Source organism: Pinus tabuliformis, chromosome 2_2 (genome assembly GCF_031772625.1).
Source record: "Pinus tabuliformis cultivar Carrire ecotype Pingquan chromosome 2_2, CPIR1, whole genome shotgun sequence".
NCBI classification, from domain to species: domain Eukaryota; kingdom Viridiplantae; phylum Streptophyta; class Pinopsida; order Pinales; family Pinaceae; genus Pinus; species Pinus tabuliformis.
In genome coordinates this window covers 1,238,574,906-1,238,585,444 of record NC_142300.1, presented here as the reverse complement: position 1 = coordinate 1,238,585,444, position 10,539 = coordinate 1,238,574,906, and the positions used below count along the sequence as shown (strand labels likewise).

The window sequence follows — 10,539 nt, the reverse complement described above, 5'->3', positions numbered from 1 at the left end:
GGCATAGAAGTTGAACAATTTGAAAAATGAATTTTTTTTGGTCAAAATAAATATGACAAATATTTTTTGAAAATATTTAGGATGGAAAATTGCAAACCTGTCCCTACACCAGTTGCAATAGGTACAAAGTTAAGCAAGGATGATGAAGGATCAGATGTCAATCCAACTCTATTCAAAAGATTGGTTGGCAGCCTCATGTATCTCACAGCTACAAGACCAGATATCATGCAAAGAGTGATTTTGATTTCCAGATTTATGGAGACTCCAAAAGACACACATTGCAGTGTGAGAAAAATAATTCTGAGATACATCGCAGGAACTATAGATTGTGGCATAATGTATGCAAGCACATAAATGAAATATTTGATTAGATACACAGACAATGATTTTGTAGGTAGTTTGGATGATAGGAAGAGCATTTCTGGTTTTGTGTTCCATCTTGGTTCAGGTGTGATTTCATGGGCATCTAAGAAGCAGCCCATTGTGACACTTGCATTAGCGAAAGAAGAATATGTAGCAACAACATCAGCAACATGTCAAGCAGTGTGGCTAAGAAGAGTATTTGATGGACTCAAGCATAAACAACAAGGATCGACAACAATATATTGTGAAAACACCTCAGGGATTGCACTATCGAAGAATAATGTGTTTCATCAGAAGAGCAAGCATATTGATACTAGATATCACTTTATTAGAGAACTTGTGAGAAATGGAGAAGTTCACTAGAAGCCTTGTAAATCTAGTGATCATAGAAGAAACTTGGGTGTTGTAAGCCTAGCTGAGACATAGACCAGCAGGCATGTTTGAATTGTCATGAGTCATGTTTTTGTTTAACAGTCGTAATTAAAGGGGAGTGTTAAAATAAGATAATTACTCATGCATGAGGAGTTGGTTAAACATAGAGAGTCAATTAACTAAGTGATTGTGTGATTGATTGTTGAGTCAGGTCGAGTTAAGTGATAGACGTGTGGTTGCATGTGGTTGCATGTGGATGCATGTCAAGGCGAGTAGCTAGTTAGAAAAGGATAAATACCCTTCATCGGGTTCATTGTAATCATCATGTTTTGTGTGATCAATAGAAGAGCATCAACTCATGTTTTATGTGTGAATTCATGCCCTGTCTCCTCTGCCTTTCCATCAAAAAATATATAAAAAGATAAAATATTAAATTTATATAATATAGTATTTTGGACACTGATGGAGTTGAATGTTAAGTCACTCTGTAATGTGTCGTAAGTAGTTAAAGATTCTGTGGGCAAAAATCTAGCTATGTTAAAAGTCAGTGTGGCGTAAGCAGGTGGTGATTTTAAGACTTAAATAACCCGAGTCGTTGTTTCTCAAGCTAAAAATCAAGCCTAAAGTAATATCTAAAAACATTAGAGTTACCTAACTACTTTTAGATGGTAATGTGAAAGTACTTTTAGCCATATTATATGATATATATATAAATTTGTATACAGATACTTTTAGCCATATTATATAGATGTTTGCATACAAATTTGGATTTCCATAAATTATCTTTTTTTTGCTAAATAATAAATACGATGTAATAAGCTAATAATTATTAGGTTATTGTTTTTTATTTTGTTTATTGAATATTTCTTTATTTTCCTAAAATAAACCAAAATATAATGAATTAATAATTAACTTACGGCATAATGTTTAATATTTACTTTTTTTCCAAATAAAACCAGAGCTATAATATTTACTATTTTTTTGAAATAAACCAAGAGCTATATGTAAAGCTGTAACAATTCTACATCTTTTAAACAATAATCTTAAACAGTTCTACATCTTTTAAACAATAGAGTTATATTATTAGACGACCAAATTTAGACAACAGAGTTCATTACGCTCGAAGTCTCACGTAATCTCCCATCTACATAATACATAATATCTGGGCGGAATAAATTATTCTAATGCTCACCAGCAACATTATTAGAGATTATTTCACTTTGACGCTACAATATTTGGGACCTTCAAGCAGATGCCTCATAGAGGGGAACACTAAAATCGATATAAGAAATGAAGAGCGGGCAGGAGGAGAGATATGTAGACATAGACGCAACTCATATGATAAAGCAGTAGAAAATACTATCAGTACCACTCATAGAGTGTGATCTTCACCCGGAGACGGAAGTATACATCTCCCTCATAAGCATCGGTAGAGATGGTGGCAATTCCTCTTGCCATTAAAAAATCTCCAGTGCCTCCGACAACAGATATATCTCTGTATTTAGTAAGTATTGGGTAGCTCCAGCGAATGTGATAGTGCCTTTGTAGTCTGTTGAATGTTAAGCTCCATTGATTTTACACAAAAGCTACCTTGATTTATGGAATTGTAGCTTTTCTTAAATTATGGAAACCAACTGCAGTAGTTTCCTTAAGTTAAGAAAATCAACTGCAATTACTAAATTTATAATTGGGAGCTACTAAAGTGGTCCATTACTTTGATTTGATCTCTACCTTGATTTGTGGTTTTTCTAACACATAGCTTTTAGAAGCTTGATGGAAGCTTAGCTATATGTTCATCTGTTTGGTCCCCAAGCTCATATCTCAACCCCCTTCAGTTCTACACCATCTAGCTGAGATAACAGAGCTCGGAAGTGCCTTCAGAATTTTGTGTTCTTTTGCTTGGACAAAAGCTGGAGTGCCAAAGGAGAAGCTTGTGGACTGTGGCCTGCATCAATACATCACCGATGGCTGGAGGTAACTCGTATCCCTGGGCAATAAGGTTTAATGATTCTTTGAGTTTATTCCGCATGCAGAATCATTGTTAAAATTGTAGAATGTCTAACAGTTGGTATCAGAGCAGTTTATCTCTGCCTTGGTGTTCTCTCGCCGCCCTTTTGTCCTTTTATTTTGAAATAATCAATGATTTGAATCCCGGTTGAAGCGACCATTGTTTTATTGTATTAAAATGGCGTAGATACCCGTAACCGTGGCACTTACGGTTCGGTGTGACCAGCGTACTCTTATTCTTCAATACCACACTTTAGTTTTTTTTTTCAGGATCTTGTCTCATGGGCTTGCTTGTAATTTGTTTAATTGGGACTGCCTTTGGTGGTATTGACATTCGGAGCATTATTAAACTGAATCTGCGGATTTTTGGAGCCTTACCCATTTTGGTTATCAGGGTCTTGGAAGGCTTTTATGTATTGGGTGATTCTATTTGTATGTTTTTGTCAATACTTTCTCAAGGTTGTTTTAGAATCAGTGCTGGAATGAGAACTTTTGGGTTTAGACAAGTTATCGATAGGAAACCCAGTTAAATGCTGAAAGTATTATTCAAATTTCTCCGAGTCTTTGGCAAATTTCTGCGTGTTCATACTTACTGACTCTCGAATCATAGCGTGGACACAATCTCAAAGGAAAGTCACCATCTAAAAGAAGAAAAATAAGATAATGAAAATTTATTAATTCTCTGATCGATCTTTTTACATCATTAATATTCGAAGCATGGTCTCTTTCTTATTCATCTGGTCTGACCTGCCAGATTCGAACCAACGACCTAAGGATGTCAACCAAGAATTTTTCCAGCACTTTCTTTGTCTGTTTTTTATTTGTTTCCGTAGTTTTATTTTTGACATTGACACAAATGCCAGCTCAGGTTGCATTTGTCTTGATATTTCGTCCTATCAGATGCGCTGAAGTAGATAATGTGTTGTCTGGCATTTATTTTACCGGCCACATGCATATATCAATAATTCTAATTGCAACGTATGGACCAGCTATAAATTAACAAAGCTATTGGTCCTTTCCGCATGATGGATTGGGTTGAATTATTGGTGGTCAGATAGGTCTGCAACATTGCGTATGCGAACATTTTCATTGGTCCACTAAGGTAGCATATTTGATGCAATGAGGGCTCTACTGGTTAAAATAAAAGAGTTAGGCTTGAACATTGGAAGAGCGTCAAATTTAATATGCTATGCTGAAGGTCACATAGCAATGAGTTACGTGTGCTCTTCCGTTTAGCAAGACTTTTGAGTTGAGGATTATAATCCTTTATTTGGCCGATCACATCACATCAACTTCCATGCCATGGACACTTGGATGGTGATGTGTTATGTATCTGGGAAAAAGTTGAACTATTACTTGTACTCCGTCATGCTATATATGCTGAGTAAATATTTAAAGTGCTGGCGAGTCAACTTAAAGGGCTGGTTTTACGTGGTGCAAGAAGCATGAAGGCAAGGCCTATTTGTTTCTCACATGTTGCTTATTAATACTCCGTCAAGCTAGGTCACCACTCATTTCATAGGAGTAGTCGTATTTTTATAACCGTTCACAAAACTTTTGGTTTATGTGACTTGGTTTTGTCACAAGCACGTGGGTTTGTTTGTTTAATAATGGAGTTGGTTACATATATAACCAACCTTATATTTAGACCACTATTAAATTCCGCTTCATAGAGTCCGAACGTAATTTAAAAGGGTTCTTTTGATTATTTATTTATTTTCTTTAAAGGGAGTGTCTTGTATTTGTTATGTAACCCATGGCATATGTGTTGATCCCGAGTCTTTATTTCTCATTCGGGCAATCAATTTTTTATTCCATGATTATTGCACATGAGTTCATTTATATATATTTGAGGGAAGTAAAGCCAAACGTGTTAGTGATTCAAAATTTTTGCATGGTGGAAGCCGCATTGAAAAGACTGTGGCATCAGTCCATCCTAGCGTGAATACGCATATACCATTAACTCAGGTTCTTGGCATCTGCAATCACATTCATTTTTTAAGATCATTTTATGTTATTTGATAATTTTGGGTGGAGGTTATTCCATGCCAAGTATTTGTTTAACGTTGGATTTTGTTTATAACACATGGTATTACCCTTTGATTATATACCATAACGGTTTATATGTATGTTAAAGATTGTTATGGTATATGTTATTTTTATTTATATAGTTAATTTGGATAAACTATATAAGATCAACAATGCAAAATGCAAAGTAAATTGATTACATTACATTGAACTTACATTTATGAACATTTGTAATTAAAGAGAAATAAGAAATGGTTTATTTCTCATTTGGGCATTCAGTTCGCATGAAATTCAGATTTAGCATTGTTGAAAATCAATTTTGTGAGTCAATCTCCGGGTTAAGTTTATAAATTGAACAATCAATTTGTAGTCATACTGACTACTTTAACCTGCTTTTGAATTCGCTGGAGAATTATTACAGTTATATGGAGTTTATTAAAATGTCATTTTGACTTACTCCTCTCAGTAAACATTATTTTTCTGTCTGGTTAAATTTTGTTTATGCAACAAAATTAATGTCTAGTGATCCATGTAATTTTAATTAATTAGAGAGTAGCCACAGCATCTTTAATTAAATAAAATTATATATTGATTGGCAAGATCACATAAAGATTAGACATTAAATTGTAATTAATTACACTGAATATAATAAATTTTATCCCACAGGAATTTTTATTATATTTATGTGATTAATTAGGATAAAATTTCATAACTTACCCACAGGAGTTATGAATTAATAAATTTTATCATAAAGTTTTATTGAATCAGCTTGAATTGAAAATTTAGCCCACAGGCAATTTTCATGTCATTTGATTCAATTCTTTTTAGCATGTTTTACATTGGTAAAACATGAAAGTTCATAAAAGTTTTTTTGAATCTGCTTGAATTGAAAATTTAGCCCACAGGCAATTTTCATGTCATTTGATTCAATTTTTTTTTGGCATGTTTTACATTGGTAAAACATGAAAGTTCATAAAAGTTTTATTGAATCTGCTTGAATTGAAAATTTAGCCCACAGGCAATTTTCATGTCATTTGATTCAATTCTTTTTAGCATGTTTTACATTGGTAAAACATGAAAGTTTATAAAGTTTTATTGAATCTGTTTGAATTGAAAATTTAGCCCACATGCAATTTTCATGTCATTTGATTCAATTCCTTTTAGCATGTTTTACATTGGTAAAACGTGAAAGTTCATAAAGTTTTATTGAATCTGCTTGAATTGAAAATTTATCCCACAGGCAATTTTCATGTCATTTGATTTAATTCTTTTTACCATGTTTTACATTGGTAAAACGTAAAACATGAAAGTTTATTAAGCCTCAACATAAGCATGTGATTCTTTATTTTGATGCAGTAGTACAACCTGCAAATTTCTCTGAAATTCGTTCTGACATTCCCGAACTTGAGGAAGTAATCTCGTTTGGTTGTTGTGAATCTGATATGGTTAATGTTAATATTAACACATGGTGGATTGATTCTGGATCAACAATTCACATTTAGAATTCCTTGCAAAGGTTTGCAAAACCAAAGGAAGCCAGTGGGAAGTGAGCAAAGCATCTTATCAGGAAACAAGATGGGCTCGCATGTGGAAGCTATAGGAACATGTTATTTAACTTTAAGTAGTGGTTTTGTTTTGGAGTTAGAAAAGACCTGTTATGTTCCAAGTTTTCTAGAAACTTGATCTCAGTTTCAAGGCTTGTACCTTTTGGATATTCCTTAAACTTTTTAGAAAAATCTTTCAGTCTATTCTATAAATCTAATTATGTTGGGAATGGTATTTTGTCTAATGGTCTTTACTGCATTAATTTACAAAACAATGTCACATATGATTCAATGCATGTTCACACTGGTACTAAAAGATGATGATTAATAACACTTCTTCATTAATGATTGATAACACTTCTTCATGAATAACACATCTTCATTGATTCCCCTCTAGTCATGGTGAGCAATTGGTTTGCAAGCTCAAGAAGTCATTGTATGGTTTAAAACAAGCATCCCGCCAATGGTATTTGAAATTCCATAGTGTAATTTCTTCTTTTGGTTTTGTAGAAAACATTATGGATCAATGTATATACCTGAAGGTTAGTGGGAGTAAAATTTGTTTTCTTGTTTTATATGTGGATGACCTTTTGCTAGCAACCAATGATAAGGGTTTGCTACATGAGGTGAGACAATTCCTCTCTAAAAGTTTTGATATGAATGATATGGGTGAGGCATCTTATGTCATTGGCATTAAGATCCATAGAGACAGATTTCGAGGCAACTTGGGTCTGTCACAGGGAACCTATATTAATAAAATTTTAGAGAGATTCAGGATGAAGGATTGTTCACCAAGTGTAGCTCCCATTGGGAATGTTGGGACGATGTCAGAATGATCCAGGTTTAGACCACTAGAGAGCTGCAAAGAAAGTAATGAGGTACCTTCATGGGACCAAAGACTACATGCTTATGTATATCATGTTTGAGGCTGCTTTACATGGTGTATGGCTTAAGAATTTCATTTCTGGGCTTAGAATTATGGATTCTATATCTAAGCCGTTGAGAATATATTGTGATAATTCAGCTGCTGGTTTTATGGCTAAAAAAGTGGGAGTCGAAATAAACACATCGACATTAAGTTTTTAGCTATAAGGGAACGTGTTAAAGAAAATAAAGTGGTCATTGAGCACGTCAGCACTGAGTTAATGATCAATGATCCTTTGATTAAGGGCATGCCATAGTTAATTTCAAGGATCATGTATTGAATATGGGACTTGGTTCCATGATGCAGTTTTTTCATTGTATGGACAATGTTAATGAAATTCTTAATTATTGTGATGTTTTTTCTCATATTTATGTGCACCTTAAGTTGATTTGAGAAAATTCATTTAAGCAGGACCAAGAATAAACATAAGGTTTATTCATTAAGAAATTGTTGCCACATAAATTAGAATAAGAATAAATGCATAGTAATACATGGAAGATAATACTCGTCATTAGAGGACTTATCGCCATGATTCATGTATCTATTACTTAATAAAGATTGTCAATGGTTTTTGAGACATTAAGTTTGGAAGTATGGACCAAGTGGGAGAATGTTAAGCTCCATTGATTTTACACAAAAGCTACCTTGATTTATGGAATTGCAGCTTTTCTTAACTTATGGAAACCAACTGCAGTAGTTTCCTTAAGTTAAGAAAATCAACTGCAATTACTAAATTTATAATTGGGAGCTACTAAAGTGGTCCATTACTTTGATCTGATCTCTACCTTGATTTGTGGTTTTTCTAACACATAGCTTTTAGAAGCTTGATGGAAGCTTAGCTATATGTTCATCTGTTTGGTCCCCAAGCTCATATCTCAACCCCCTTCAGTTCTACACCATCTAGCTGAGATAACAGAGCTCGAAAGTGCCTTCAGAATTTTGTGTTCTTTTGCTTGGACAGAAGCTGGAGTGCCAAAGGAGAAGCTTGTGGACTGTGGCCTGCATCAATACCTCACCGATGGCTGGAGGTAACTTGTATCCCTGGGCAATAAGGTTTAATGATTCTTTGAGTTTATTCCGCATGCAGAATCATTGTTAAAATTGTAGAATGTCTAACATTGAATTCAGCACGAAAGTGAATCCAAGCCAGGCACTGAAGGTATTCTTCATGTCATAGAAATAGAATCCCTGAGCTCTTCCCACAGGGGGCGAGTGAAAATTATTGTCGAGAGTGATTGGATCATCGAACACCGCCTAGTCTCCAAAGTAGTTGTCTTTTGCAGCGAGATGTGTGAGTTTAGCCCCGTGGGGAGCACCCACAAGCGTAGATGTTGCGTTCTTGGCGTTGGTACCATCATAGATTACATCGTGGAAATACAAAACCAGATTCCTACTAGGCCTTGTAAATGGGTACTTGTTCCACCCATGCCCATCACTAGTTCGCAACGATAGAGTGAACACTAGAAGCCATATAAGAAAGCACAAGTACACAGCTCTATTATTATTCTTGATCGCCATTGCCAATCTTCTAAACTAAATATGTAAGAAGACGTGTGATTGGGAAAGCAGTGCAAGGATAAGAAGAATAGCAAGACAAAGCTTCACTGCAACTCATGAGTGTAATGGCGATACAACTCATTATATAGAAACAACTAGTGGCTTGGTACATCATGTGCAAATTTGAATAGAAAAACAACTTAGCTTTCTCTGTCAGTATGGGTATCAGTTTGGGTCAGCTAGCAATTAATGAGGAGTCTTATCGTCAATTCTGATACAAATAACATTTGTCCTCATATACCGACCTGCTGCGCCTGGTTCGTTTGACGTTCAATGTGATTCCATCCAGAATAAAACTTCATATATTCATATATATGTAAATGCAGGAACAGGCGAGTTCCTCGCCATGCCATTGATATCGACTTTCCTCATATTACTCTCTACAATTTTTTTGATTTTTTGAAGTCATGGCATTGAAACTTAAACGTTCGATTGCCCCTTAGGCATGTAAGAGGACAATCATGACAAGTAGTTGGTGGAAGAATCGAAAGCTACCGGACACGTGGCCATTACATTCAACGAAATAACACATGCTTCGGAGAGAAAGTGGGGTGGGTGTGGCACGAAAGATTTTCCAAACTTTTACTCAGTTTTGTTTTATTAGAATAGTTAATTAATTTTCGTATAGAGATTTATCTAAAATTACAGAGTTAATTAAGTGTTGAGTCAAATTGAGTAAAGTGATAGTCGAATTTAGTATGTGGTTGTATGTCAAATTATTTGAAGATATTAGCTATTTGGAAACATATAAGTATTTTTTACTTAGTTCATTGTAATCAAGTTTTTGTGTTATTAATTTATTCTAATCAAGTTTTTGTGTGATCAATAGAATAGTTGGAAACATCTAAGTATTCTTCACTCGATTCATTTTAATCAAGTTTTTGCGTGATCAATTCATTGTTAGTAAGTTTCTATGTGATCAATAAAATAGTTGGAAACATCTAAGTGATCAAATTTTTGTGTGATGAATTCATTGTAATCAAATTTTTGTGTGATCAATAGAATAGTTGGAACCATCTAACTATTCCTCACTCCATTCATTATAATGAAGTTTTTATGGGATCAATAGAAGAGCTGTCCCTGTATGAAATTTGTATTTTGACTCAAAAGAAAAAACAAGTAAAAAATATCAATATTTTTATAGCTTTACAAATTTATCTAATAATTAAAGTGCATCAAAATCATGGAATAGTTAATTTTTGGACCAACGAATCACAACTCTAAGAAGCAATTCTGGTAAATCGTATTTCACGTGGACTTTACCGCGTCGGAGTTTATAACCTAACTTCCTTTCAAGGCAGAGTGACGTGGGCTCTTTCATAAAGCTTTTTGAAAGTCACGTGCGTTTTTGAAACTCTTAAAGGTGAGGTGGCTAGGATTTTTGGTGTTATTATGAAACATACGCGAACCTCCCTTTTCGGAAAATAATTTTTACGAAAAAGTATATAAAAAGGGTTTTTATGTAAAGATTTCTTTTATAAAAGAATTTTTATATTAAAAAAAAGTTAAGGGTTTTATTTAAAGGTGTTTTTTATAAAAAAAAAAATAAACTATAAATTTTTTTCGTAAAAGTTATTAAAAAAAAAGTTGAAGTGTTTTGGAGGTTTGATTCGAAGCTTTGCAATCTGAATTAGGGTTTTGCTTTATGGTTTTGACGTTGGTTATCATGGCGGGGCACGGAGGAAGGAATTATGCTCCCTCCTATAGTTAAGTGGTTGCAGACAAAAGCAAGGGAGCTGGATC

General features: G+C 34.2%; 1 pseudogene across 1 annotated transcript; it reads right to left on the bottom strand.

The window, feature by feature from the left end:
• Positions 1 to 1,793: 1,793 nt before the first annotated feature.
• On the bottom strand, positions 1,794 to 9,137 carry LOC149197975 (dirigent protein-like; annotated as a pseudogene). Its single transcript, XR_016254248.1, has 2 exons — positions 8,364 to 9,137; positions 1,794 to 2,293 (listed from the first exon to the last, which is right to left on the bottom strand). The product of XR_016254248.1 is annotated as a dirigent protein-like (transcript).
• Positions 9,138 to 10,539: the final 1,402 nt, after the last annotated feature.